Here is a 27,508-nt window from a genome sequence, read left to right as displayed (position 1 = left end):
TAGTGGATCCTGGGGAGTGGTTGTCCTTTGCTCGCAAGTAGTACACAGGTTCCTCTGCAGACCCCACTGTGTTTCCCGATCAGTCAGGCAGCATGACGGCGTGGTCCCGCGGGCCCTTCTGTGACGTCAGAGCGCCCGCTCTGCTTTGAGTAACAGCGTCTGCCAGTAATGATTCAGACCTCACTTGGCAACCACAGAGGCAGGCAACAGCGCGGCACATGCGCAGAAGAGGAAATCAACTCGGTGTTCAGCAAACCGTTTGACAACAAACCCTGAAGAAGTGGCCTGTTGAGCTACGAAACGCCGCGTAGGAGAGATACCATTCAACCTATATATTTTTATTATTCATGTTCCAAGGTGTATTTTATTGTTGTCAAACGGTTTGCTGAACACCGAGTTGATTTCCTCTTCTGCGCATGTGCCGCGCTGTTGCCTGCCTCTGGTTGCCAAGTGAGGTCTGAATCATTACTGGCAGACGCTGTTACTCAAAGCAGAGCGGGCGCTCTGACGTCACAGAAGGGCCCGCGGGACCACGCCGTCACGCTGCCTGACTGATCGGGAAACACAGTGGGGTCTGCAGAGGAACCTGTGTACTACTTGCGAGCAAAGGACAACCACTCCCCAGGATCCACTAAGCGCATTGACGCTATTTACAGGACATTGAGACAGTGGCAGAGTCATCAATTATCTGGCATTTCACCAACCTGTAGGTGGAAAGGAGAGTGAAGCTCTGGTGGTTCCTGGTTGCAGACGCTGGTAACTGCCACTCTGTGGCTCTATGCTTGGTTAATCTACCTTGATGTACGCATAACCTTCAAACACATTTTATATAAAAATAGTTTATTACATTTTTCACGATGAGTGTTGTGCGCTTTGTTTGTTTTTTCTGTCACATGTGAGGAGCAAGTTAAAGTTGGTGCACGTGTGGAAGGTTGTAAATACCTGCCCAGGTGTCTCTACACCTGGGTGTCTTCGCAAAGGGTCTACCGGCGCCGCTTGGTCCAGCGCTGATCTGTACCTCCGCGTGGGATGGGGTCCCGCCGGATCAGCAACACAGCTTACAGGAACATGCAGCAAACCCTTTCACTGGGTGCCTGCACTAAGGAACTACACAGGGTCTCTCCCTGCTCTAAGGAACTGCACAGGGTCTCTCCCTGCTCTAAGGAACTGCACAGGGTATCTCCCTGCTCTAAGGAACTGCACAGGGTCTCTCCCTGCTCTAAGGAACTGCACAGGGTCTCTCCCTGCTCTAAGGAACTGCACAGGGTATCTCCCTGCTCTAAGGAACTGCACAGGGTCTCTCCCTGCTCTAAGGAACTGCACAGGGTCTCTCCCTGCTCTAAGGAACTGCACAGGGTATCTCCCTGCTCTAAGGAACTGCACAGGGTCTCTCCCTGCTCTAAGGAACTGCACAGGGTATCTCCCTGCTCTAAGGAACTGCACAGGGTCTCTCCCTGCTCTAATGAACTACATAGGGTCTCTCCCTGCTCTAAGGAACTGCACAGCTGAAGGGGCACAGGGTCCTTACCTAAGGGCCTGTCCCTATGAACACCCACCCTCACTAGTGGGGAGTCAGGGCTTCAGCTCTAGCCTGGGGATTTCTGGACTAGGGCAGAAGCTCGCAGCTCTCTGCCCCCCTTCCCCCCCCCCCCCACCCCACTTAGCCTGACTGACTCATGTGCTTCACAGTCTGCTTCCTGACTCTGCACACAACAAATGTATCCTTCTCCAGCAGGAGAAGTTGCAAGCTCTATTGGCTGCCTGTGACCAAGGTGAAAGTGCAGTCCCCAGAGGCTGCTGGGAATTGTAGTCCTTTATGGCCCTCTTTAACATTGGGGCCTCTTTAACATAATGGCCACCGCTACTCTCCATGGAGCCTGTGCAAACCTGTAATGGCCACCGCATCGCCCGAAGTGCGCATGCGTGACTTCTAGGGGTCCTTCCTGCTTCCCTACACTTTCCTGCGCTAGGTGTAATGGCCGCCGCGACTGCAAACGTGCACCGCGCATGCGCAAACGCGCACAAGATGGCGACGCCCTGTCACTGATGCCGCTGGGAGCCGCGATCGCCCCTGCAACTGCCTGACATGGTGCGGGGGTACCGCTACTCTGCGCAGGTGAGGAGGGCCAGGGGGGACCCTGCTACATTAGTTTTGGTTCCTTTACAAACCTCCGGTGTAACCGCTTGAAATATAGTTTCTGGTCGTTGTGTAGCAGACACAGTTACAGTGCCGGGTGCGCCGCTGGGCAGAACCGCTGCGGGTCAGAGCTCATCTATACGGATCGTTAACAGAGACAACAATGATGATGATGAAAAAAAGAACAATGCTGCATTATAATATGATAGTGGCTCTATAGCAGGGTTACCAGGCGTCCCCTATATACGCGATTGTCCCTTATTTCGTTAACTTGTCCCAGGAAAGGTCTGTCGGGACGGAGAACTGTCCCGTATTTTAGCGCCTTGTCGTGAAATGGCTGAAGTTAAAATGACTGTCATGAAATCAGTCCTAAAAACGTAACGGATTTCTGCGTCAGTGTAATAGTTTTCTTTCCCGATAGATGTCGCCCTACTAAATTATTACAATAATAACGTTAGGACCAGGGTGTAGCTACAGCCCGGGGCCCGTGCTCTTTGGGGGCCGCGCTCTTTGGGGGCCGCACTCTTGGGGGGGCACGGATTGGGTATTGCATAAAAAAATAAACGTATCACCTAAAATCATTAACAGCACATGTTGGTCTCATTTATTTCCGGGTTCATACAACTAGCGCATACTCAAAGTTTATCATAACGTGATTTGCATGTGTCCGTCACACACAACATCCAAACTCCGCCTCTAACGCCACCCCTGTGTGAAAAAGACGTACACACCGCACAACACACACAAATTGGTTTTGTCACGTAGGCACACAGACACGCACACAGACGCTCTTCTGTGCGTCTGTGTTGGAATAAAATTACTTAAAGCGACGCCTTATACATATTCGCCTGAGAGTTTAATATATACACAGTATGTTGGGTTAGGACACGCCCCCGGTGTCGGCGCTTATGGCGCTATACGCGCGCCTGCCAGGCTGGAGGCGCGTGCAACTCTGTTCCCTGGTCTGCACAGAACTGCAGGGGGTAAGACTGGGGGCGTGACGGGGGTCACGGCCATGACGTCACCCCGCAGGTTCGCCCTCATTGGCTGAACCGCCGGGGGCCGTGGCCCAGCGCTCCGTCGCTACTACTAATCACAATTTTCCTGTCTGCAGGAAAAACTCGGCGTGCGGCAGCCCCCCCTCGCAGCGGGCCCGGCCCCATTGAGGGGCGGCTCTTGTCCCCGCAGCGCCCGCCATAGCGAGCGCTGCAGCAGCCAGCAGGGACCAAGCCGAAGAGTCTCAACTGTATTCTGCATTATTATTGAGACGATGTCTTCCTCATCCTCCAGGGGAGATAAATTGTGGGGCCTATTCTTAGCACCGAAATTGTTATTGCCACACAGCGCGGTTCGGCATGTTGAGAAGTCGCGGAATGAAATGTGAGAAGAAACCCGATTCTCTATTGCAAATCGCTTCTTCTAAAGCTCGTCTATAAAAAGTGACAAACTGCGGAGCGTACTTATACCTGAGGTGCTGCTAACTCCATCCCTAGTGTGACGTAGGGTTTTGCTATGTCAGACAAGCCCATATTTCAGGCTCTGGATGTAACGCGCACGATACCAATCTAGGTACGCTTGAGGCGGTGTAAATCAAATGCGAGTTTTTAGAAGCGGTTTGCATAACGGAGCTACGAGAATTGTAGTTGTCGTCGAAAAATGCGCGTTGGAGGCTTTTTTTGACAAACCCATCGGACTGGCAGAACCGGAGTGAAACTACTTCTAAAAAAAAAAAAAGCCATTTAGACACAGATTGAACATGCGAGAAAGGCTTACAGAATAGCAAAACATGCAGTGCCATCAGAAAGGGATCTTTAGAAGCGGATTAACACACTTTTGTGTGTTTAGAATAGGCCCCTGTGTGTGTACACCGCTAACCCCTAGCACACGTCCCATTTCCCCAAATGCAATACTCAGACACTCTTAGACAGACAGAGTGAGTTTAGTAGCTATGTTGTATCTATGTTATATGTTATATCTCACTGTCCTGCTGCTCCTTGCAGATTCCATCATGCAACTCTCAGGTGGGTAATTCTATATACGCCAAAGTGCACATCTGAACCATTTCCGGATGGAAATCTCCATTGAAGCCTGTAGAGATTTTCGGCTGTAATGGGTGACCGGCCACGTCGAGTACAGTATATAGAATAATCTCTTCCTATCACAGTTGCTTTTTCTCCCTGTCGTCTTTGTCTTCAGCATTGAGCCTGATTCTCTCCGGCTGCAGCCATCTGTCAGGATACCTTATTAGGGAGATAAGAAACATCAATCATCTGTAGCACTCCGAAAGGCTTCCATCCCTATGACAGAGCTGAACTAATAAGCACGCGCGGATAAAGGGGAGGGAGAAACTCCCTGAGCGTGATTAACCCTCTCACTTTATCACAGCCTCAAACACACAGGAGGTGGACACCGGAGCAGCACTTACGTTATGTATCGCTGCAGCTGGGATCCCAATGAGACCACCTGGTATACTGACCAGTCCAGCCAGTATACTGACCTGTCCACCCAGTAAACTGACCACTCCACCTGGTATATTGACCAGTCCACCCAGTATACTGACCACTCCACCCGGTATACTGACCACTCCACCTGGTATACTGACCACTCCACCCGGTATACTAACCATTCCAGCCAGTATACTGACCAGTCCAGCCAGTATACTGACCTGTCCAGCCAGTATACTGACCACCACCCAGTATACTGACCACTCCACCCGGTATACTGACCACTCCACACGGTATACTGACCACTCCACCCGGTATACTGACCACTCCACCCGGTATACTGACCTGTCCACCCGGTATACTGACCTGTCCACCCGGTATACTGACCACTCCACCCCGTATACTGACCACTCCATCAGGTATACTGACCTGTCCACCCGGTATACTGACCAGTCCACCCAGTATACTGATCACTCCACCCGGTATACTGACCACCCGGTATACTAACCTGTCCACCTGGTATGCTGACCTGTCCACCCGGTATGCTGACCTGTCCACCCGGTATACTGACCTGTCCACCAGGGTATACTGACCACTCCACCCGGTATACTGACCACTCCACCCGGTATATTGACCACTCCACCCAGTATACTGACCACTCCACCCAGTATACTGACCACTCCATCAGGTATACTGACCAGTCCACCCAGTATACTGTTCACTCCACCCAGTATACTGACCTGTCCACCCAGTATACTGACATGTCCACCCAGTATACTGACCACTCCACCCGGTATACTGACCTGTCCACCCAGTATACTGACCACTCCACCCGGTATACTGACCACTCCACCCGGTATACTGACCCTTCACCCGGTATACTGACCACTTCACCCGGTATACTGACCACTCCACCCGGGATACTGACCAGTCCACCCAGTATACTGACCACTCCCCCCCGGTATCCTCTTATACTCATCATATCTTTTAGACTGTAAGCTCTTCGGAGCAGCACCCTTCTTACATGCTGTACTAGGGCCCCGTAACCTTATCATGTTATCTTTACGCCCCCATTGTACTGTGCTGCAGAATAGGCTGGCGTGTTATAATAAACACGATAAGAATGATAGTAATGTCGCCCCTACTACTTCCCCTTAGAGCAGGGGTGGCCAACTCCAGTCCTCAAGGGCTGCCAACTGGTCAGGTGTTCAGGATATCCCTGCTTCAGCACAGGGGGCTCAATCAGTGGCTCAGTCTTTGACAGCGGCCCTTGAGGACTGGAGTTTACCCTTGCTTTAGATGCTAAGCTTCCCGTTTGTATCAGTCTGTGATTGTGGTTTCATTGAGGCAAACAGTGGACACAAATAACCGGCGTCTGTTTCAGGGCGAGAGGTTTTGCCGTTACTCCCCTGTTTGAGCAGTTGAACCCTTTATCATGAGGGCTTGTCCACAGCAAAGTGCTGGAGAAGGTGGTAGAAAGGGAGGTTCATTCAAAAGCCCAACTCGGGAAGGGTAAGCCATGTTAATATTTATTAGCCTTAAAGCGGTTTGAGGGGTGGACGGTATAAGGGTCTATAGGTGGCATGAACCACCAGCTGTAGTTCAGCAGACGCTGTTTATGCACAGACATGTCGTCGCTTCTCACCTCGCCGCCAGGACTGGTCACCGCTTCGCCGCTAAGATAAGTCACTAACCTTAGCATATACCCTAAAACACCCTAATACTAATGCTACCCCCTATCCCAAAAACTTTAACCCCTTACCCTAAGCCCCTACCTTAACCGCTAAAACCCCTAAAGTTAACCCCCGACATTAAACCACTAAACCCCCTAAAGTTAACCCCCTACCCGCGAAACCTCTAAAGTTAACCCCCTGACTCTAACCGCTAAAACCCCTAACGTGAACCCTTCTACGCTAAAACTAAGCCCTTCTCCTTAAACGTAACTTCTTGTAGAAATAGCCGACGGGGAGTTGGTCCCAGCGTAGCGTCCCCCTGCGGTTAAACACTGGCGGGAAGATGGTCGCGGCGTCACAGCCGCGAGCAACTGTCCCACTGCGGTTTATGCATTATAGTGATGTGTAGGATTGCTTTAGGTAGCGGTGCCCTTAATGTGCTATTAGCAAAGATCTCCATAGATGTTGTCGGAACACAAGCTTCCCAGACTTCACAAGTCTCTGGGAGGGAAGGCGATGTTCTACCCACCCCATCCCTCTTTTCCTCCAGGTGGTCTCCTGTGACTGCGCCTCCCGCGGAGCAAGTGATTGCAGAGCCCAGCAGCCTATGCAAGAACAGATTGAAGGCAAGGCAATTAACTCATCACTGCTAATCATCAATGACAGCGGCAAGAGCACAGCCCAGCTCCCTCTCCAGGAAGAGGTGTCTGGTAAGAGATGCAAGCCAGGAGAACCTCAGTGTGTGTGTATTTCTGCAGCGGAACCTATACGGCACTCACCATCGTACCTGTGAGATTCTTTACAGGTGCAGCCTATTCAGAAGAACCTGAGAGAAGGAGTGGCTCAGTGAGTAACGACACTGACTGGCACTGAGTGTGAAGCAGGGGAGCCTGGTTCAATTCCCAGGTGTCAGCTCCTTGTGACCTTGGGCAAGTCACTTTATCTCCCTGTGACTCAGGCACCAAAATCATAGATTGTAAGCTCTGCGGGGCAGGGACCTGTGCCTGCAAAATGTCTCTGTAAAGCGCTGCGTAAAACTAGCAGCGCTATACAAGAACATGCTATTATTATCAAAGCAATGCTATAAACCAGCCCTCAAGGGCCACCGTCAGGTTTTCAGGGTATCCCTGCTTCAGCACAGGTGGGTCAGTCAATGGCTCAGCCACCCCTGCTTTAAATGTTGAGTACCTATATTGAACATGTGGTTGGGCTTTTTCAGTGCACTTTGCTCCCGATACAATTATTACACACCGCTTATTTTTTTTATAGGTTCGCAACGCATAGAATTCAAGAGACGGCAAAGCCGGTACAGGACAAGGCAGACCGGTCACACACTCCCCACAACATTAAAACTTAACAAAACAACCCCTAGAGAGTTCCACCACACTATATACCAAGGAACAAAAGGAGCTGACAGCATGAAACGCCTGGAAGGGCAACATCAATAAAACGGCACGCTGAGTATCACCGATTCCTTCTTTAATTGGTAAGACGTCGCTCATCAATGTCACCCGTGATCCCAGACAAGTGTCACACTTTTATATAGGACCTTTTGGCCATGTACGTGTGTGTGTATATGTATATATGCAGAAAATAGCCGTGTTAGTCCAGTTGCGATAGTGCAGAATAAATGAGTTCTTCAGTATTAGGTGATACCTTTTTTATTGGACTAACAATTTATGTCATAGGACATATATATATATATATATATATATATATATATATATATATATATATTGCAGAATACATTAGTACTTCAGTATTAGGTGATACCTTTTTTATTTGGACTAACAATGTATGTCACAGGACAAGTACTCATTTATCCTGCACTGGATTAACACGGCTATTTCTGTTTTTTTTATATATATATACATTTTTTTTTAAATGGCTGCACACACAGGGTAATATGCCAAAAAGATGGCGTTCGTGGTGCACGGTGAAGGGAGAGGGGTATAAACAGGAACAAATCACCAAAGTGATCCAATATACCAGCACAACACAGCAACTGAAATTAAAGTGATTTATTACTTCATGATGCAGACAAAAAGGCCGACGTTTCGGTCCCCAGGAGGAAAGGTCCCCCGGGAGACCAAAACGTCGGGCTTTTTATCTGTATCATGGATTAATACATTAATTTTTATTTCAGTTACTTTGTTGTGCTGGTATATTGGATCACTTTGGTGATGTGTGTGTGTGTGTGTGTGTGTGTGTGTGTGTGTGTGTGTGTGTGTGTGTGTGTGTATATATATATATATATATATATATATGTGTGGAAAAAGTTCTGTTTTGGGAGTTCAGGGAGGATCTGCATTGGTAATTCCGGTGCTGTTTTGCCTTGAGTTTACACCAGGAAATATTTGATACCCAACCACCTGTCCCTACTATAGATTGCCCTTGGAGGCAGAATGCGATCTTTTGCAAGTCCCTGTGCGTTTCGCCCGCAACAGTCGCTCTGCCGCTGGACCCTCTGCCGCCGGCCACTTCTACAATTCGGTAAGCTTTAGGGTAGTGGGTTAATTTAAGGGGTTCAAGTGGTTAGGGTAGGGGGTTAACTCAAGTGGTTTTAAGGTGGGTTAAGGTTTTAGGGTAGTGGGCAGCGTTAGTATTACGGGTTAATACTAGGGGATTTTAGGGTAAGGGCTAAGGTTAGGGACTTATTTGGGTGACGGCGAGCTTACTTGCATCAAAACGCCAGCGGAGATTTGGGCTGCAGTCAAACATCCTAGACCGCTCGCAGGAATGCGCTGACAGTCCCTCTCTGGCAATAAAGGGGTTAATCGCAATGTTTGCTGTAGATTGCACGCTGAGAGCCTTCTCTCTGAAACAGATGTTCCATCTCTTCCTTCTAAAACCCGCTCCTAATGAGGAGGGAGCGGGGGAAATGGGCTGTCAGGATTTAGCATGCAGATCATTTTACCTCTTGTACCACTTTGTTTATTGGGACCGGGATATAGAAATACCTTTAGCAGCAGGGCCCCCCCAGAGGATTTAATATATCGGAGCAGTAACGATGAGCGTTTTATCTCTAAAACTTTCGAATTCAGTGGTCCAGATAAATCAGTACAAACCATCTCTTTGTCTTTCTATCGTATGTAAGCGCTTGTTGCATTTGGAAACTTGTCATCAAATGAATACAGGATCCTTTGAGAAATGTGAAAGAAAGAATTAGGTTAGGTTGGAAGGGATCACTTTTTTCTTCTATTTTGCTGCTTCTGTTCTTATTATTAAACAAAGACCAAAGCAGTAAGGGCGCCTTCCATGGGAAATACTCATTTTGGACCCAGGTATCGTACCTCTCAACATGGTCATGGTCAAAGTAGCTTGATGGATACATTGATGCAAAGAGACACATATTCTAAGTGTACAAGTGTTGCATTAAAGCAGCAGTACCTTTAATATGCGCTTCAATACAATGCACACAATGATAAGTAATTAGCTAAGTTGCCGATCGATCCGTTCTCCTGTGATAGATCGGCGAAGATTCGGCTCAGGGGTTCACTAAATGTCTGTCAGTGCAGCAGAAGAAGACCAAAGATGCAAAGTTCTGTGGGGAAGATCATGTGACCAGGCAGGCACTACATACAATTGGTGCACTGCTAGAGAGAGGGCAGGGCTCAAAAAGGGGCGTGCCAGAGACGGTTTCAGAAGAGGAAGGGGATGTGACTTTGTAAATGGTTGCTATAGAAACAACAAATGCTTGTTACATTATAATACATAAAAATGTCATTCAGAGTGTTTAAAAAAAAATACTACCATTATTGTCTCCTAGTACAGAACAGATTTAATTTAAAAAAAAACGCACATGTAGGATATTGCTTCGTCTGCAGCTTTAACTCCTGAGAGGCTTTACCGAGAGCTTGATGAATGGGGGTCAAACACTAATATGTGATGGCCAATATTGCACGTTTATGGCAGATCAACTGAAAGGCCATTAACAAGAGATATTGGCCATCACACTGTAGCAAATGTGCTTCATTGACCTTTAGGAGTTTGATCTTGCTGCCAACTGATTTCTGTCATACTAATACCCCGAGACATGCTTTAGAATAAGAGATGTGTATCTCCGTATATGGCAGATCTCGCTGCCTTAGAAGCTGGTGAACATGGGTCGAATCCTGCTGTCTTCTCCTTATATCAGGGGTGCGCAAAGTTTTCTTCCTGCGCCCCCCTGCCTGGTCTCCGCCCCCTCCCCCCACTCCTGCTCGCGCCCCCCTCCCCTGCATGGCTCCGGCCTCAAATTACACCGCTGGGTCACGTGACTTCGCGTTGCCATGGCGACGTGACATCACCTGACTCGGCGGTATCACTTGACGCCGGGTTGCCATGACGACGCGCAGCTGGAAGGTAAGGGCGTTTTACAGAGGCCTCTCGTGATCCGCCCGACATTTAATTTAAATGCCTTGGAGGAAGCGCGGGGCCTCTGTAACCACCGCACCCCCCCCCCCTTTGCGCACCCCTGCCTTATATCCTTGGACCAGTCACCATATCTCCAGGTGATAAAAATGAGATGAGTGGTTCTCAAGCATTCATTGTGGTTGTCAAAACGTTTCAGAACGCGCCTTTCACTGCAGTCAGTGGCATTTCTGTTACACAGTTACACAGTTACACAGTTACATAGAGATGAGGTTGCTCATCAAGTTCAACCTATGCTAAAGTTAGAGTTCTGACAGCTCAGAATAAACATGAAATATACGTTTACTTATATAAAAATCTATTTACAGACAGATCCAAGTAGCGGGGTCTTCCAATGGTTATTCGTTATTGAAGTGGTCCACAATACGAACCCCCGAATCTGACCACAAGCTCCTATGGACATGTGCCTGAAAAACTCTGAGCATATCCCAGCATGCACTCTAGAATTATATAAGAAGTAGTATCTCGACGAAACACTGGAACACAGCAAGGGGAGCAGGCGGGGGTCCGCCCTCTATTACCCAGCCCATGTTTCTATATCCGAGCGTGAAAGAAACAGGATGATCAATCTCCTCTCTGCCCACCTCTCCCCAACACGTCTCGTCATGTTAATAATAGATTCCCCTCCCAGTCAGAGACTTTTCATTTCTCGGCATAATGAAAGCGGGAGAGGAGAGAGAGAGAGAGAGAGAGAGAGAGAGAGAGAGAGAGAGAGAGAGAGAGAGAGAGAGAGAGAGAGAGAGAGAGAGAGAGAGAGAGAGAGAGAGAGAGAGAGAGAGAGAGAGAGAGAGAGAGAGAGGAGAGAGAGGGAGAGAGAGAGAGAGAGAGAGAGAGAGAGAGAGAGAGAGAGAGAGAGAGAGAGAGAGAGAGAGAGAGAGAGAGAGAGAGAGAGAGAGAGAGAGAGAGAGAGAGAGAGTCAAAGAAAAGAAAGCACACAAAAAAAAAAGAATTCGCTACATTCAAATAAGTGACTATAAATACAGTGAAATTGTGATCTATTATATAGGTTAGGTCGGGGGTTCGCAACTCCAGTCCTACAGACCCCTCAACAGGTCAGGTTTTTTTTCAACTTGAATTTTTATTGGGTTTTACAGAGCATACAATGTGACACATTCCATTGTTAAGTATCGCATTACCCATACTAGTACTGCCCCGAACCCTGCGTCCGCTGGGATCGAGCATCAATATGTTGTACATTAGACCAACAACATTTAATCACGAGACTTGACAAACCTGACCTACATGACCCGGACAAGACAACCTGAGGTACACACAGGAAGGGAAAGGAGGGGCAGGGCGGGACGGCCTTGAGCCTATTACATGAATGTTGCATCCTTGACTGCATCGTTTCGGCTGTATCCTTCCTAGTATTCAATACTTAGCTCCCCTGTTATCTGGTCTCGGGGTGTATCCTACCTGTCTCCTATTCGGTAGTGCATGAGTCTTACCACGCCATCGGACAACGCATTCAACGCTATTAATGCAGGATTGTGCCGGCATCTACCCCTGGGATGTCTGTCTGGGCAATCCATGGCGCCCAGACTTTTAGGAAATTTGAGCCAGAGTCGTTGACCCAACTAGTCAACTGTTCCATCTGGCAAACATGCCAAATTCTTTCCGAATTCTGGGGATAATTGGAATTTCATTCTGTTTCCATACTGCTGCGATCTCGCATCGGGTGGGGGTTGCGAAATGCGCAACTAGCTTGTGTGCCACTTTTGGCAGTCCCTGGATCCGCCTTCCCAAGAGGAACAGCCACGGATCCAAGGGGATCTCCAAATTGAGAATTCTCTGTAACCATTCCCTAATGTTTTCCCAAATCGGGACCACCTTCGGGCAGGACCACAGCATATGTTTTAAGTCCGTTGACTCCCCGCACTTCTTTGGGCAGAGCGGTGAGAACCCCTTAACAAATTTAGAGAGTTTTAGTGGGGTGTGATACCAACGCATAAGGACCTTATATGCGTTTTCCTTTAACGTGGCACAAACTGAGCTTTTGGCTGCAGCTTGTAGGATATGATCCCAGTCTTCGTCTTCTAATGTCTCCCCTAAGTCTGTCTCCCATTTCGTCATGTAGTTGAGTCGTGGTTCGTCAGTCCTCCCAGGACAGATCACTTCCATGTACATCCCAGAGGTCAGTCCCCGTGTGTCCGTTCCTCTAGAACACATCTGCTCAAATTTCGTTCTTGGTGGCCGAATTGGTGATTTATTGTAAAAAGCTCTGATCCGGAGGTATCTAAATAATTCCGTGTTTGGCACCCCTTTCTCTGATTTGATTTGCGCGAATGTTTTAATGAATTTCCTCCCCTCCAGATCTTTCAGTCGTTTATAACCCGACTGTGTCCAGATTAGAAAGTTATTACTGAGCATCCCCGGAGCGAAATCCGGATTCCTGAGTAATGGGGTCACCAGAGATTGTTTGGTGGTGAGTTTATGTCTGAATTTGGTATTCCCCCATACCGCCAGAGAGTTCGCCACGGCCTGTAGCAGCATCTTTATTGTGTTTCCACAACGTTTGGGTAGCCGGATTAAATCATGCAGCTCAACTGGTGCACAGCAGTCTCTCTCCAGTGCCACCCATCTCCGCAAGGACGGGTCTGAGTGCCACCGGACAATTTGGCTCAATTGGGCTGCCTTGTAATATGCCATCAAGCAAGGTACCGCTAATCCCCCTTTCGTAGCTGGCCTTTTTAAGACGCCCTTCGCAATTCGTGGGCTCTTGCTGTTCCAGATAAAATTCAATATTCGGGACTGTAAGGAGAGGACATCAGCGTGAACTAAAGGTACCGGCAGGGTCTGGAAGAGGTAGAGCACCCTCGGGAGGAGGTTCATTTTAATACTATGAATTCTCCCGAACCATGAAATACCATAACCGGCCCATACTCTGAGATCCTCCCTCAGAGTCCTAAACAGTTTCGGGTAATTTGCTTTATATAGTGAGTTATAATTTTTGGTGATGTATACCCCAAGATATTTGATAGAGGAGGCTTGCCATTTGAAATTAAAATTTAGTTCTATCAATTTTTCTACCGGGCGTGGTAGATTTAACAGGTCAGGTTTTAAGGATATCCCTGCTTCAGCACAGGTGGCTCAATCGAAGACTGAGCCACTGATTGAGCCACCTGTGCTGAAGCAGGGACTGATTGAGCCACCCGTGCTGAAGCAGGGATAGCCTGAAAATAGAATGCTAGAATGCTGCCATAGAATCTTTAACCCCACAATAGATTAAAAAAGGTACAAATGAGGGTAGTTCCAAGTGACCTAAGTGCAAAAAAATAGGATAAAAAGGGGGACAAAGCCCCCCCACAAATAGTTATAGAGTCAGAAGCACAAAATATGGACAATGTATCCAGTTAGGTATTGCACTCAAAGATTTGCCACTTGAGTGTACGCAGTTCATTAGATGCTTGCCCTTACTGGATCTGTATGTATCTCCTGCTCATTTCCCTGACGGATCCCTCCGACAGAAAAAGCGAACACTGCTTAGATCTTTCTCCCTGGTTTACACGCGGAAAAAGTCAGATCGCACTTCCAAAATCTCAGATATAAACGATCATTGTCCTGGAATCAAATGTCGGCACGGCATACACGGTGGGGTGTCGTAGGCCCTGCAGTCGGAACGCTGATTCCGCGTGTCTCTCTGGCTCCTCCACGATAACGTGACTGGAGGTTCCGAATTCCTCCGTCACTCAGATGTTTCACTGTCTTGTTGATTTCCGAGAATTGCAGGGGTTAATCCTACGTGTTTCGCTGTTGTAACTTCTTCAGGAGTGAAGCCCAAATGTAACAGAGCTTTGAGTATCTACCCTTTAGTGTGTGTATATATATATGTAAAAAAAACAAAACAAAGTATACCACATCAACACAGTACGTAACTGTTGCCCAAAAACTGTCTTAATATATGAGTAGATATCAATAGACAGTGGTGCTCAAGGATAATAAATGTATAACGCAACAGAAAAGTATCCTTATAGTGAAGCACACGGGCATACCAAGAGTATGATTATAAATGCAAAATGTATTAGTATAAAGATAAAAACAGGGGGTTTTACACGCGGAAAAAGTCAGATCGCACTTCCAAAATCTCAGATATAAACGATCATTGTCCTGGAATCAAATCTCGGCACGGCATACACGGCGGGGTGTCGTAGGCCCTGCAGTCAGAACGCTGATTTCGCGCGTCTCTGTGGCTCCTCCACGATAACGTGACTGGAGGTTCCGAATTCCTTCGTCACTCAGATGTTTTACTGTCTTGTTGATTTCCGAGAATTGCAGGGGTTAATCCTACGCGTTTCGCTGTTGTACCTTCTTCAGGAAAGAAGCCCAAATGTAACAGAGCTTTGAGTATCTACCCTTTAGTGTGTGTATATATATATGTAAAAAAAAAACACAAAGTATACCGCATCAACACAGTACGTAACTGTTGCCCAAAAACTGTCTTAATATATGAGTAGATATCAATAGACAGTGGTGCTCAAGGATAATAAATGTATAACGCAACAGAAAAGTATCCTTATAGTGAAGCACACGGGCATACCAAGAGTATGATTATAAATGCAAAATTTATTAGTATAAAGATAAAAACAGGGGGAGAAGAATATAAAAGAGGAGGGGGACTCACAACTGACAAAATATATATTCCATGAGGCAAAGGCACATAAATTGGCCAGGAATAATCACCAATGGCTGTCAAAATGAACAGCCCAAATATAGACACACAAAACATTGGCAGCTCTATAAGAGGCACTCATCTGTATAGTTACACAAACTGCAGACTTGTGTACTAAAATAAAGATGTGCCTATGTTGTAGCAATAGATGCAAAATAAAGACACTAGTGCGTAGAATAATTGCAGAGAATAGAACGAGAGCATTATGTCACAATAGTTGAAAATGTAGATACATCACCAAATTAGTGTAGATGTTAAGACCAAAATACGGGTAGCAAGAGCCTCCTGTACTGGAAAGAGGCAGGTGTCCCGCTCCACAGACTCCCACTCCACTTGGGAGCACGTTGGGAGCTGGTGGATTTTCGAGACCGGAGAGATTGGAGCCTTTAATTTTTTTTTTCATGCGACTTAAAAAAAAAACTTTTATTCCTTTTTAAAATGTCAATATTAAAACATTACTGTACCATGGTGCATGCGCTTTCTTTATTCTTTTTATATATACAATATATAATATGTATGCATGCCAGAAGAATGACCTATGCGCAAAAAATAGAGAAGAGAAGACCAAGGGGAGAACAATCATAGGGTAGTATGTTCAACCAAATATACCTAGTTGATGGTAAAATATGCACTCACAGTTATATAGATAAATAAATGCCTTTATCCACCGTTGGGACCAGGAACTCAGCTTGAAATCCTCCTCGAGTCAGCAGAGATCATCCACACCCTCCAAACAACTCCAGTAACAGGGTCCCACGTTTAGAATCAGTACCCTGGACACACAGCCTACGTCTCAAGGACAGGTCACATGCAAGAGGTACGGTCGGGAAACACAATATAGTGTACAATTGTTTTTAATAGAAGTTAATATAAGATACCTCATAGGTAGTACACTCACACTCTCGGAGTATAAAAAGCTCAGTTGAGAGATTTACAGCTGAGTCTCTCACACTCAATGCTGCTCCAGTGCTGGCGTCTGCATTCACCCGCGATCACTTCCGCATCACATAATCGCGTCACAGTCTCACAGTCTCGTGAGATCTCGGCTCCGCTATCGCCGCTGTGAACTCCGGCTCTGTAGTGGCCTAAACAATCATCTCCACCTTAGTGAATGCTCAGATGCCTGTACCTACACAAGTAACTCTAAGTCACTGTGCAGAGATTTTCTGTCCTGCAGGCAGACACGACGCGGGAGGCGCTGGGCGTGGCAGTGACGTCACGGAGCTGGTCCACCCTCATTGGGCTAACCGGTCATGTGACCCTGCCGTCGCGCTACCAAGACAACTTTTTTTTGGTCTCTCCAAGCACTGCCCGTGCCGACGCTCGCGCGCGCACAGCAGAGCCGTTCTCATTGTGGCAATGTATCTCATCGCGCAGCACGCACGCTCGTGAGCGCTCCGTCACCGTGGACGAGGCCGTAAGTATATAAATACATGATACTGTGGGGCCGGGTTTTCAGCTTAGATGGTAAATCTCTAATATATCGGCTCTAATTTGCGGGTATTTCCTTCCCCTTCGTACTGCGCTATGGAACACGTCGGCATCTCGCCGCTGAATAGTAATTGCAGTACATCATGGATATCCGTGTGCAGCAGAGGATGGAAGTAGCCGTCCTGGGTCAGATGGGGCTGTAATCATTACAATTTTCCTTAACTACTCGGAACACAGGAGATGTTCTCATTTCATTGTTCACTTTACAGAGGACCAAAGGGCCTATTGAAATCGGTCCTGCTTCTGCTCGTGACAGTGCTGCTGACTTGGGGGTCTTTGACAGACATCCTCATTATTGTGAGGAAAGCAACGTATCGCCATTAATTGGTTCCAGGCATTGACGCATTCGCCTATATTTCCCGTCTCCCCTTTCAGCTGTCTGCCTGTGCTCGGCGCCTGCCGGCAAGGTGAGAATGTTCTGTCTACATTAGGTTTTAATTAAGTCCACTCCTAACTTTCCCGCTGCTATTGGTCCATGTGCTGTTAAATGCAATTAGTGGTGATTTGCTGGGCTCGTGGAGTGTGTAATCTTGTTCAACAAGAGGGGAAAGAAGTCCTTGTGAGAGAGAGAGAGAGAGAGGGACCACTCACCAAACAGATTCTGCGGGAGAAATGCAATGCAATCATTTCCTCTGGTGTCAGATGCCCCCCACCGTTGTATGGAACGTATTATCTGCGTTTTCCTGTATCTGACGTCGGTCTTTAAGGCTCAGACTTTAATGCCAGCGCAGACCTGACAGATTTATTTGACCCAAAGAGAAAAGAAAACAGCAGCGGTTACAGATTAAAACTGTGTTACTCTGAACAATGTCTCCCTAACTGTTCCAATAACCACTCCTATAAACACTCCTATAACTACTCCCTATAACTCCTGTAACCGCTCCCTATAACTCTTATAACAGCTGCCTATAACTCCTATAACTCCTCCTATAACCGCTCCTTATAACTCCTATAACTCCTCCTATAACCGCTCCCTATAACTCCTCCCGTAACCGCTCCCTATAACTCCTCCCGTAACCGCTCCCTATAACTCCTCCTGTAACCGCTCCCTATAACTCCTCCCGTAACCGCTCCCTATAACTCCTCCTATAACCGCTCCCTATAACTCCTCCCGTAACCGCTCCCTATAACTCCTCCCATAACCGCTCCCTATAACTCCTCCTATAACCGCTCCTTATAACTCCTCCCCTCACTGCTCCTATAACCGCTCCCTATAACTCCTCCCGTAACCGTTCCCTATAATTCCTCTCCTCACTGCTCCTATAACCGCTCCCTATAACTCCTTCCCTAACTGCTCCTATAACCGCTCCCTATAACTCCTCCCGTAACTGCTCCTATAACTGTTCCCTATAACTCCTCCCCTCACTGCTCCTATAACCGCTCCCTATAACTTCTCCCGTAACCATTCCCTATAATTCCTCCCCTCACTGCTCCTATAACCGCTCCCTATAACTCCTCCCGTAACCGTTCCCTATAATTCCTCCCCTCACTGCTCCTATAACCGCTCCCTATAACTCCTCCCGTAACTGCTCCTATAACTGTTCCCTATAACTCCTCCCCTAACTGCTCCTATAACTCCTCCCGTAACTGCTCCTATAACCGCTCCCTATAACTCCTCCCCTAACTGCTCCTATAACCGTTCCCTATAACTTCTCCCCTAACTGCTCCTATAACCGCTCCCTATAACTCCTCCCCTAACTGCTCCTATAAACACTCTCTATAACTCCTCCTTTAAGTGCAGCTATATCGGTTTCCTATAACTCCTCCCTTAAGTGCAGCTATTTCGGTTTCCTATAACTCCTCTCCTAACTGCTTCTAAAAAGAACTCCCTATAACTTCTCCCCTAATCCTAAAATCACTCCCTGTAACTGTCCCCCTAACGGCTCTAATAGCGATTCCCCAAATCTCTCACTGACACCAGCTGAGCAAAGTGGGCACCCAATGGAGAAGTGAAGCCCTGATGGGAATCTGCCACCCGCTTGCAAACTCTAAGCTGCAGTGTTAGAATTTCCCGGTTTTGCTGACCCTTTTGTTGTTTGCCTGTGTCCGGAGAATATTCTGTGCTGCATGTATCCCAGTGATGAATAACCTTTTACTGAATGCGTGTCACGGTGTGAGCCCAAGATATATCACCCTGCCACATTTGGGGCCGACTCTTGCAAAATGTGCTATTGCCACCAAGACTCGTTGAGTTAAACACCGTCTTGCAGCTTGTCGCTTCATTTTTGAGACCTGAAGCAAAAAATAGATAAAGGCCTAGAGCAGGAGTGGCCAACTCCAAGTCCTCAAGGGCCACCAACAGGTCAGGTTTTCAGGATATCCCTGCTTCAGCACAGGTGGCTCAATCAGGGGCTCAGCATGGACTGAAAACCTGGCCTGTTGGGGGGGGGGGGGGGACAGTTAAGGACTGGAGTTGGCGACTGCTGGCCTAAAGCCATGAAACATCGATCATTTAAATTATTACAATTATCGCCCAAAAAAAACAACATTATTTTTAGCAGGCAAGGGATCAACTTGTTACCACATAAAGTAACGCATATTTTAACGGGTGCATTAAAGATTTTGCAAACCAACATAAAAATTAGAGAACTGCGTCAGTTTCCTCAGTTTTACGCTCGTCATTCAATTGCAATGCCTGGCGGTGTAGGGCTACCGAAACTTAAAGCAATATTTTGGCTTACCGTAATTGTAATATTGTATGCCCCCGGTGACATTAAGCCTATCTTGCCTATGTATATATTGGCCATTACATACATACAGGCCAGATAAGACTAGTCGACTTAGAATAGGTGCTAGAAATGTATTACCTAAACCAGGAGCGGCCAACTCCAGTCCTCAAGGGCCACCTGCGGGTCAGGTTTTAAGGATATCTCTGCTTCATTATCACTGAGCCACTGATTGAGCCACCTGTGCTGAAGCAGGGAGATCCTTAAAACCTGACCTGTTGGTGGCCCTTGAGGACTGGAGTTGGCTACCCCTGGTCTAAACATATTACAAGATATTAACCCTTTGTGCAAGTAGGGTTGCAGATGGCTTCTCCAAAAATGCGGAACACAATGGTGAATGGTGAAAGGTGCAATGTGCTAGAGACACACCCACACCCCATACCCCATTCGATTCTCCCCGTTCTGTTCCATGCTGTTTCCTCCTTTCCTTGGCACCACCTCCAGGCTCCTGACATCTCCTCCTGATTGGCAGCATTACCTAGCAGCAGCCAATCAGCATGGAGGAAGCTGCCCAGCCCCCTAGCAGCAGCGGTGCTCTCTCCCTGCTCTGGGTAATCCTCCCGCGGCCCCCCCAAGCCGGTCAGGTCACTATGTCCTGAGAGGTAATACCGGTATACACATACATGTCCAGTATTACCTCTCATTACATTACTGGACAGAGTGCCCAAATACAGGACAGTCCGGTTCAATACTAGACACCTGGCACCACTATGTGCAAATACCCAGCTAGTCATGAGAAACTCATTAATACCTCCTGTACCTTAAACTGCACCTACCAAAGAGGCTAGCTTAGCCAACCGCTATGTCAAGCAGGGGGTCACCTATCCGCTAAGGCAGCCCCCAGGGGGCTAACCACCCTTCCTATGGCACCTACCCTCATTACCCCCCTCTCCATCATATTCATTATGGCTATTTGGGAGTTAAGTTTACCAAATAGAGGAATTCCCATTGGGCATCACTTAGGGCCTCATGCAGAGAGCAGCACTATTTGCAATCTCGCCATTTTCCGGAGAAAATTGCGCTAAAAACAGCTGAAAATGGCGAGGTAGGAAAAAAGCGCCATTTTTTTTTTCTATTTGAAAACCTCACCGCGCGGCTGGCGAGAAACTACATCTCGCCAGTCTGAAAAATATCCGAATTCAGAAAGGCGCGCTCGCCATCTAGCGGCTGTTTTTGGCGCGATTTTCTCCAATTTTCTCCGCCAACTAAAGTTGGCAAGAAGCAGGAGCTCGCCGCTATAGGGAAGAAAAAAAATGCGCGTTTTTTTCCCCCCCCCCTTTCAGCTGCGCGCATCTCCTCATTTACAATTCTCCACATGCAGTAATGCTAAAAATAGCGGATTTCGCCCATTTCTGCATATGGAGAATAAAACGCTCCATTAAACCTACTTTTTATTCCCCTCTCCAATTTTAAATAGCGCTGCTCTCTGCATGAGGCCCTAAGTGCTAGTGTTACTCAGGTACATGCAGGGCTGCCGACAGGGTGGGACAGCTGGGACTGCTGTCCCGGGCCCGGTGAGTACATGGCCCTTATTTTATACATCCACATACGATCGTCGGTAGAATGAGTTATACGACAAACCTTGGCATTTTGGGGCTAGAGAATACGTGTCATTGTGTGAAGATTTGTCAAAAGATTTGCAGAAAAAAGGGCAAAGCAGACAGCAAGTTCTGTGTGTGCCAGTCTCTTCTTAATTGCAACAAATGAATATCTAATTTATTGCCCCATCGTTCCCTGTCACTAAGTAACGCTGCTAAAACAAGGTTTATTCAATGTGAATGTATCAGCTGTGGGTTTAGAGGAATATCAATAGCGCTTTAGAGTGATAGAGAAAATATATTTAAGAATTGAATCACCTTGCCACAGACACATTGTTAAAAGTTAATTAAATGCTCATTAAAAGCACTTTATTGTAAGTGTTAGGAAAAATTGCCTTTCCCAGGAGCGACACTGCGCTGTCCTGTTCAGCTGTTACACGCCTGCTGGTGAATGAACCATATTGTGCTGCTAGGGGCCGTCAGTCCTGTAATGCAGAGCTGCAGAGGGGAATGGATGTGAGGAGTGAGGAAGCTGAGGGGTTAATGGGGGTGGGCACAGTGGCAGGTGTGTGTCCTGACCCTAGACCAGGGGTGGGTAATTATTTTGGCTGCAGGACCACTTGACGAGCTTTGGTAAGCCACGCAAGCCACAAACGTGATGTAAAATCTATATTGTGTGTGGCCTGTGAAACTTACCAAAGCTCCACTCCTTACCTGCTTCTCCCCTACCCTTTCTCTCTTACCCCCTCACTCTGTCCCCCTTGTTTCTCACTTCCCCCCTTCTCTTTTAATCCTCCCTATCCCTCTCTCACTCTTCTCCCCCTCTCTCTCACTCTTCTCCCCACTCACTCACTCACTCTTCTCCCTCTCTCTCATTCTCTCTCCCCCTCCTCTCCCATTTCTCTCCCCCCCAACCCCATCCTACTCTCCCATTTTCTCTGGGTTAAACTGGGTTACCTTGTAAACTTTTAGGAAACGTTCAGAAAAAGGTCACCCATATTTCGAAACAAAAAGGTTGAGTACACATCTAAAACCCAAATCCACATTTTTTTAGAACCAAAACACATGTGAAAGTGTCCTTTCTTACTGTACTTACATATCCATATTCTGAGGGTGTGTTACTCTGCTCCTCTGCACTTATACCTCATGGGGGAAAACTGTGAGACCTCATAAATATCCCAGGAACATGCAAGTGCAAATATCCTAACACAGCGGTGGGCAACTCCAACCCTCAAGTGCCACCAACAGGTCAGGTTTTCAGGATATCCCTGCTTCAGCACAAGTGGTGCAGTCTTCGACTGAGCCACTGATTGAGCCACCTGTGCTGAAGCAGGGATATCCTTAAAATCTGACCTTGAGGACTGGAGTTGAGCACCCATGATATAGCTGCACTGCAGGATCAGTTGCGGTTTGGGTGGGTGGCTGTTGGGGGGTGTTAGATAGCATGGAATTTTGTCCATACAATACATCAGCTGGTTCACTTAAAAGATACAGTATATTTCTCAGAATGGGCCTGGGAATCAGTGAGAACACAGCACCTCCAGTCTGAAGAGACTTTGGCATCTGTGTCTGTGTCAGAGGAGTAATAACTGCAGCTATTTCTGTCTCTAGTCTGGTAAAAGTATCAATATATATACAGTACTGTTACTGTATCGTGTGTGCGTATGTGTGTGTTATATACAGCAAGGCCCCGCTTTTCGGCGATTCGCTGATACGGCGGCACCGAGAAGTGGGCCGCCATGTCTCCTCAGAGGTCGGGCCATACGCAGAACGGGCTGTTGCCGGCGGCGTGCATGCGCAGAACGTAGGTTGCGCGCCGAACGGAGGTTGCGCATGCGCACAAGGGGGGAAATGCCAAGGTTGCGCATGCGCACAGCTGAAAGTCGCCGGTTCAGCTTTCGGCGATTTTCATCATACGGCGGGCACCTAGAACGGAACCCGCCATATACCCGGGGCCCTGCTGTATATATAATGCTCATCAATTACTCAAATGCCCAAATGCTTTCCTCTTATACATTATTACATTTCAAATACTTATATTCACATTTTATATCATACGACTTTCTGGGAATTATTTAATATGTTTATTTACTGTATATAGTGCCGGTCATATATGCAGCACTGTGCAGGGATATTACACAATAATAGAGGGAAGAAGGATACAGATGGGCCGAGTGTGTAATGAGAAGCTACCAGAAGCTTACATTTTCAAACCCAAAACCCAAAAGGTATTTAGTGCCAAAACCCAAACCCCCGGCGGGTTTCCTGTCTCTAGGAGTTTCTCACCGTATCATTTTCAATTGCTTTACATTTTCCAGGAATATTATTTTAGTTTTAAGTGTTTTTATGATTTGACACTTATTTTTAGCATTTAGTGCTTGTTTATTCTGCTTCCGCATTTTCCTGCTTATTTGATTTTTTTTCCCCCCAATAGGTTGATTTAAAAAAAAAAAAAAACGAAACCCAACAGATCGAGTTTTGGCGAAACCAGAACCAAAAAGCAAAACTTGGAAAGTTTAGCATCAAGAACACAACATGAGTTAAAGTTACCTCCCTTACAGAACAAACGCCAGCAGAGACATATGCATAACACACACCATAAACACAGTGGGAAAGTAGTCTCTATCCCAAGGAGCTTACAATCTAAAATCAGTTTTCTGCATTCTGTTTGGTGTAGGGAAGCCTATTGCAAAATGCATAAGCACCTTATATAACTTTTCATTTCTGGGTGTTTACTTGTTTTATACACATTTGTTTTGGGGAGTTAACTCTTGCTCACCCGTCTGAAGCTTTGAGCGCAATTGTGAATGTCATGTTCATTGGCCCGCTTAGTCAGAGGATAGCTGCTCTCTTCATTGCAACCATTAGGATGGATGGGGACACCTGACTGGAATCCAAAATCAGAGCGTCTTCCTCTCACGTTCCCCGGAGAGAGCTCTTCTTTCATTGCGCTGTCTCAATAAATAAGGTACAGATGTGACCCCTGCCATTGGCCATGAGGCGATCACAAACGTATCACAGATTTGCCATGGGGGTTTAATGGAAATACTGGGATATTATTATATCATAGGAGCGGTGACCCTGAGTTACAGGAGCTTAACATTCACGTTCTCTTCTACAGAATCATCAGCCACAATGATATGTGTGTACTCGCACAACAGTTATATTTACACTTACTATATTACATTTGAAAAAAAGAGATTACACTTTATTGTACTTACAAATCAAAAATACATTATTTTTTTTCTAAAAGACCACAGGAGTTGGACCTGATCGGAATATCCGTGTACAGTACATGAGTTTTCAGTTATCTTTCCTGTTTTAACGCTGCAGACCAAGCAATATCCTACATGTATGGTTGTTTTTTTGTTTTTTTTTAAGAAATCAGTTCTGTACTATGAGAAAATACTTGTATCATTAAAAACAAACAAAAAAACAACAACTTTGAATGACATTTTTAAAGTATTATAATATAACAAGCATTTATTGTTTCTATAGCAGCCATTTACAAAGTCACATTCCCTTCCTCTTCTGAAACAGGCTCTGGCTCACCCCATTTTGAGCCCTGCCCTCTCTCTAGCAGTGCACCAACTGTATCTAGTGACTGCCTGGTCACGAGAATCTTCCCCATAGAGCTTTGCATCTTTGGTCCTCTTCTGCTGCACTGACAGCCATTTAGTGAACCCCCGAGTTGAATCTTTGCCGATCAATCACAGGAGAATGTATCGATCGGTAACTTAGCTAATTACTTATCATTGTGTGGATTGTATTGATGCGCATATTAAAGGGGGGGAGGGTAAACAAATAGCTTGGACTGCACATTTAAAAGAGGTTTGGGGTAACCCACCAATGTTCTTATTAGTATACACGGGGGTTAGTTTATCGTGTGGATTTTGGGGAATCGATGTGGTGAGTAGATGACCCTTTCTAAGGTAACTTTATCTATTGTTACAGTTTGCAGCTCAAACTGCTGGGAACATTGGCAACAAATTATCACAAAGAGGAAAGAGTTGCAACCATCTTGCACTGCTGGGGAGATGGGCTAAAACCTGCTATAGAAAAATCAAAGGATGCTCAGTATATTACATCTCATTAAAAATGGCAGTAAGAGTTGGATTTTAAAATAAGAAAAGGTAGTGAGTATTATCTAATACTATAAAACTGATTTATTTATTTTTTAACACATGTAGGATATTGCTTGGATTAATGCCATGTAATAGACAACTGCAAAGCATGTCCTTGATGTGTAATTGATACATTACATGCAAGATGCTCGGTCAGTTTACACACAAGCTCAGGGCTGGAGGTTTATATGATGCTCAGAAGCATTACAGCCTGTACCTTGTGTTACCCCATCCAAACACCAGGGGGAGACATACCTCTGCAATGAAAAAGGAATTCCTATTGGTTAATACTGTGGGTTAGAGCAGGGGGGCGCAATCTTTTTCCCCTGTGCCCCCCTGCTGGCTTTCCCCCTCTACTCGCACCCCCCCCCCCTTTTACCCTGATTCAGACGTCCTGGCGTCATGACATAACGTTGTCATGGCAATGTGACGTCACAAGGCCCCGCGGCGTCATTTGACACCACGTTGCCATAGTTAAGCGTCACCAGGATGAAGGTAAGTAAAGGTTTACAGAGGCTCTGCAGCTCCCCCGGCATTAATTTAAATGCCTTCGGGAAGCGCGCGGGGCCTCTAACCCTGCGCCCTCCGCAGCGAGTGCCCCCCACTTTGCGCACCGCTGGGTAAAAGCTGGGGTGCGCAAACTTCCTGCGCTGCGCCCCCCGCCTGCTCTGCCCCTGTGTCACGCCCCCCCCTTACCTCTAATGCGTCACGTTACCCGCGGCGTCAAATGCCATGGAAACGCGTGGTATGAAGCCGGGTAAGTGATCCCCCCCCCCAAAAAAGCCCAGCGCCCCCCAGTTTGCGCACCCCTGGGATAGAGCAGGGGGCTCAACTCCAGTCTATGAGCAGTCCCCAACAAGTCAGGTTTTCAGGATATGCCTGCTTCAGCACAGGTGGCTCAATCAGTCCCAGCTTCAGTGCAGGTGGCTCAATCAGAGGCTCAGTCTCCATCGGAGACTGACCCTCTGATTGAGCCACCTCTGCTGAAGCTGGGACTGATTGAGTCACCTATGCTGAGGCAGGGACTGATTGAGCCACCTGTGCTGAAGCAGGGATATTCTCAAAACCTGACCTGCTGGGCGGATGTTGAGGACTGGAGTTGAGAACCACTGGATTAAGAGAAAGCAGACAGTCCTGTCTCAGACAATGGTACTCGGGCATCTCATCGTGGATCATACTGTGCATAGTATTAGACAATGTTGAAAACCTTCACAAGGAGATGGACAGATTACTTTATATTAGGCCAAAAAAAAATCCCACGTGTGACCATGTTTGCATATCACAGAAAGATCCACAACCCTGCTTTCCCCCATTATCTCTTAGCATATACTGCTAACCCTGCAGCCAGGGATTCTGGGTAATGACATGCAAATGAGCACAGAGTGGACCCCCTTATAAGATTCTGCCTGCCATATTATACAGCTTATCAGCACAGCCTGGGCTCAAGAAGCGCAGAGCCAGTAACCCTACTCACAGACAGCCGTTTCAACCTTTTGAGTCTCGTTAGTGTGGAGATTGATATTAGGTTGGTTATTAGGCCAAACAAATGGAGAGATCGCCTCTCATGTAATGAATGAGGATGAAATTAAGGTTGCAAATAAGGACACTCAGTGAATACCATGTGAACGCTCCATCAGTACGTAAGGGGCATGTTCTGTCAGGTGTCGCTTATAGCCGGCATTTGTTTAGCAAAGTCCTAGTCACTTTGTATTAAGGAAGGTACGTTGGTTTGCTGCAACAAGTTACAATATTTGTCTTCATCACTCCTCTTCCATCTCTGTTCCAGTCAATACCTCTTCTTCCTTCTCTCTTTCTCTTCTTCCTTCTCTCGTTCCCATCTTCCTTTTCTCTTTCCCGTCTTCCTTTTCTCTTTCCCGTCTTCTTTTTCTCTTTCCCTTCTTTCTTCTCTTTCCGTTCTTCCTTCTCTCTTCCCCCTTCTTCCTCCTCTCCTTTTTCTCTTCCCCTTCTTCCTCCTCTTTTTCCTCCTCTTTTTCCTTCTCTCTTCCCCCTTCTTCCTCCTCTCTTCCCCCTTCTTCCTTCTCTCTTCCCCCTTCTTCCTCCTCTCCTTCCTCCTCTCTACCCCTTCTTCCTCCTCTTTTTCCTTCTCTCTTCCCCCTTCTTCCTCCTCTCTTCCCCCTCCTTCCTTCTCTTTCCCTTCTTCTCATCTTTCCCTTCTTCTTCTCTCTTCCCCTTCTTCCTCCTCTTTTCCTCTTCTCTTCCCCCTTCTTCCTTCTCTCTTCCCCCTTCTTCCTCCTCTCCTTCCTCCTCTCTACCCCTTCTTCCTCCTCTTTTT

The 27,508-nt window shown here is 46.9% G+C and overlaps 1 protein-coding gene across 2 annotated transcripts in view; it reads left to right on the top strand.

Moving 5' to 3' along the window:
• The first annotated feature begins 6,825 nt into the window (after positions 1-6,825).
• The window catches only part of TNFAIP8L2 (TNF alpha induced protein 8 like 2), a 63,711-nt gene continuing 43,028 nt past the window's right edge, over positions 6,826-27,508 (top strand). The window contains exons 1-3 of one of the 2 annotated variants that reach the window (XM_075607764.1): positions 6,826-6,964; positions 7,524-7,740; positions 8,642-8,747. The gene's annotated coding sequence lies outside the window, so the exon portion shown is untranslated. Of the gene's footprint in view, positions 6,965-6,986; positions 7,101-7,523; positions 7,741-8,641; positions 8,748-27,508 lie in introns of those variants that run through there. The other variant, XM_075607763.1, reaches the window with a different exon arrangement.

Source organism: Ascaphus truei, chromosome 7 (assembly GCF_040206685.1).
Source record: "Ascaphus truei isolate aAscTru1 chromosome 7, aAscTru1.hap1, whole genome shotgun sequence".
Lineage (NCBI taxonomy): Eukaryota > Metazoa > Chordata > Amphibia > Anura > Ascaphidae > Ascaphus > Ascaphus truei.
Note: the sequence above shows the minus strand (reverse complement) of the source record. Positions and strands in the feature narration are given on the sequence as shown.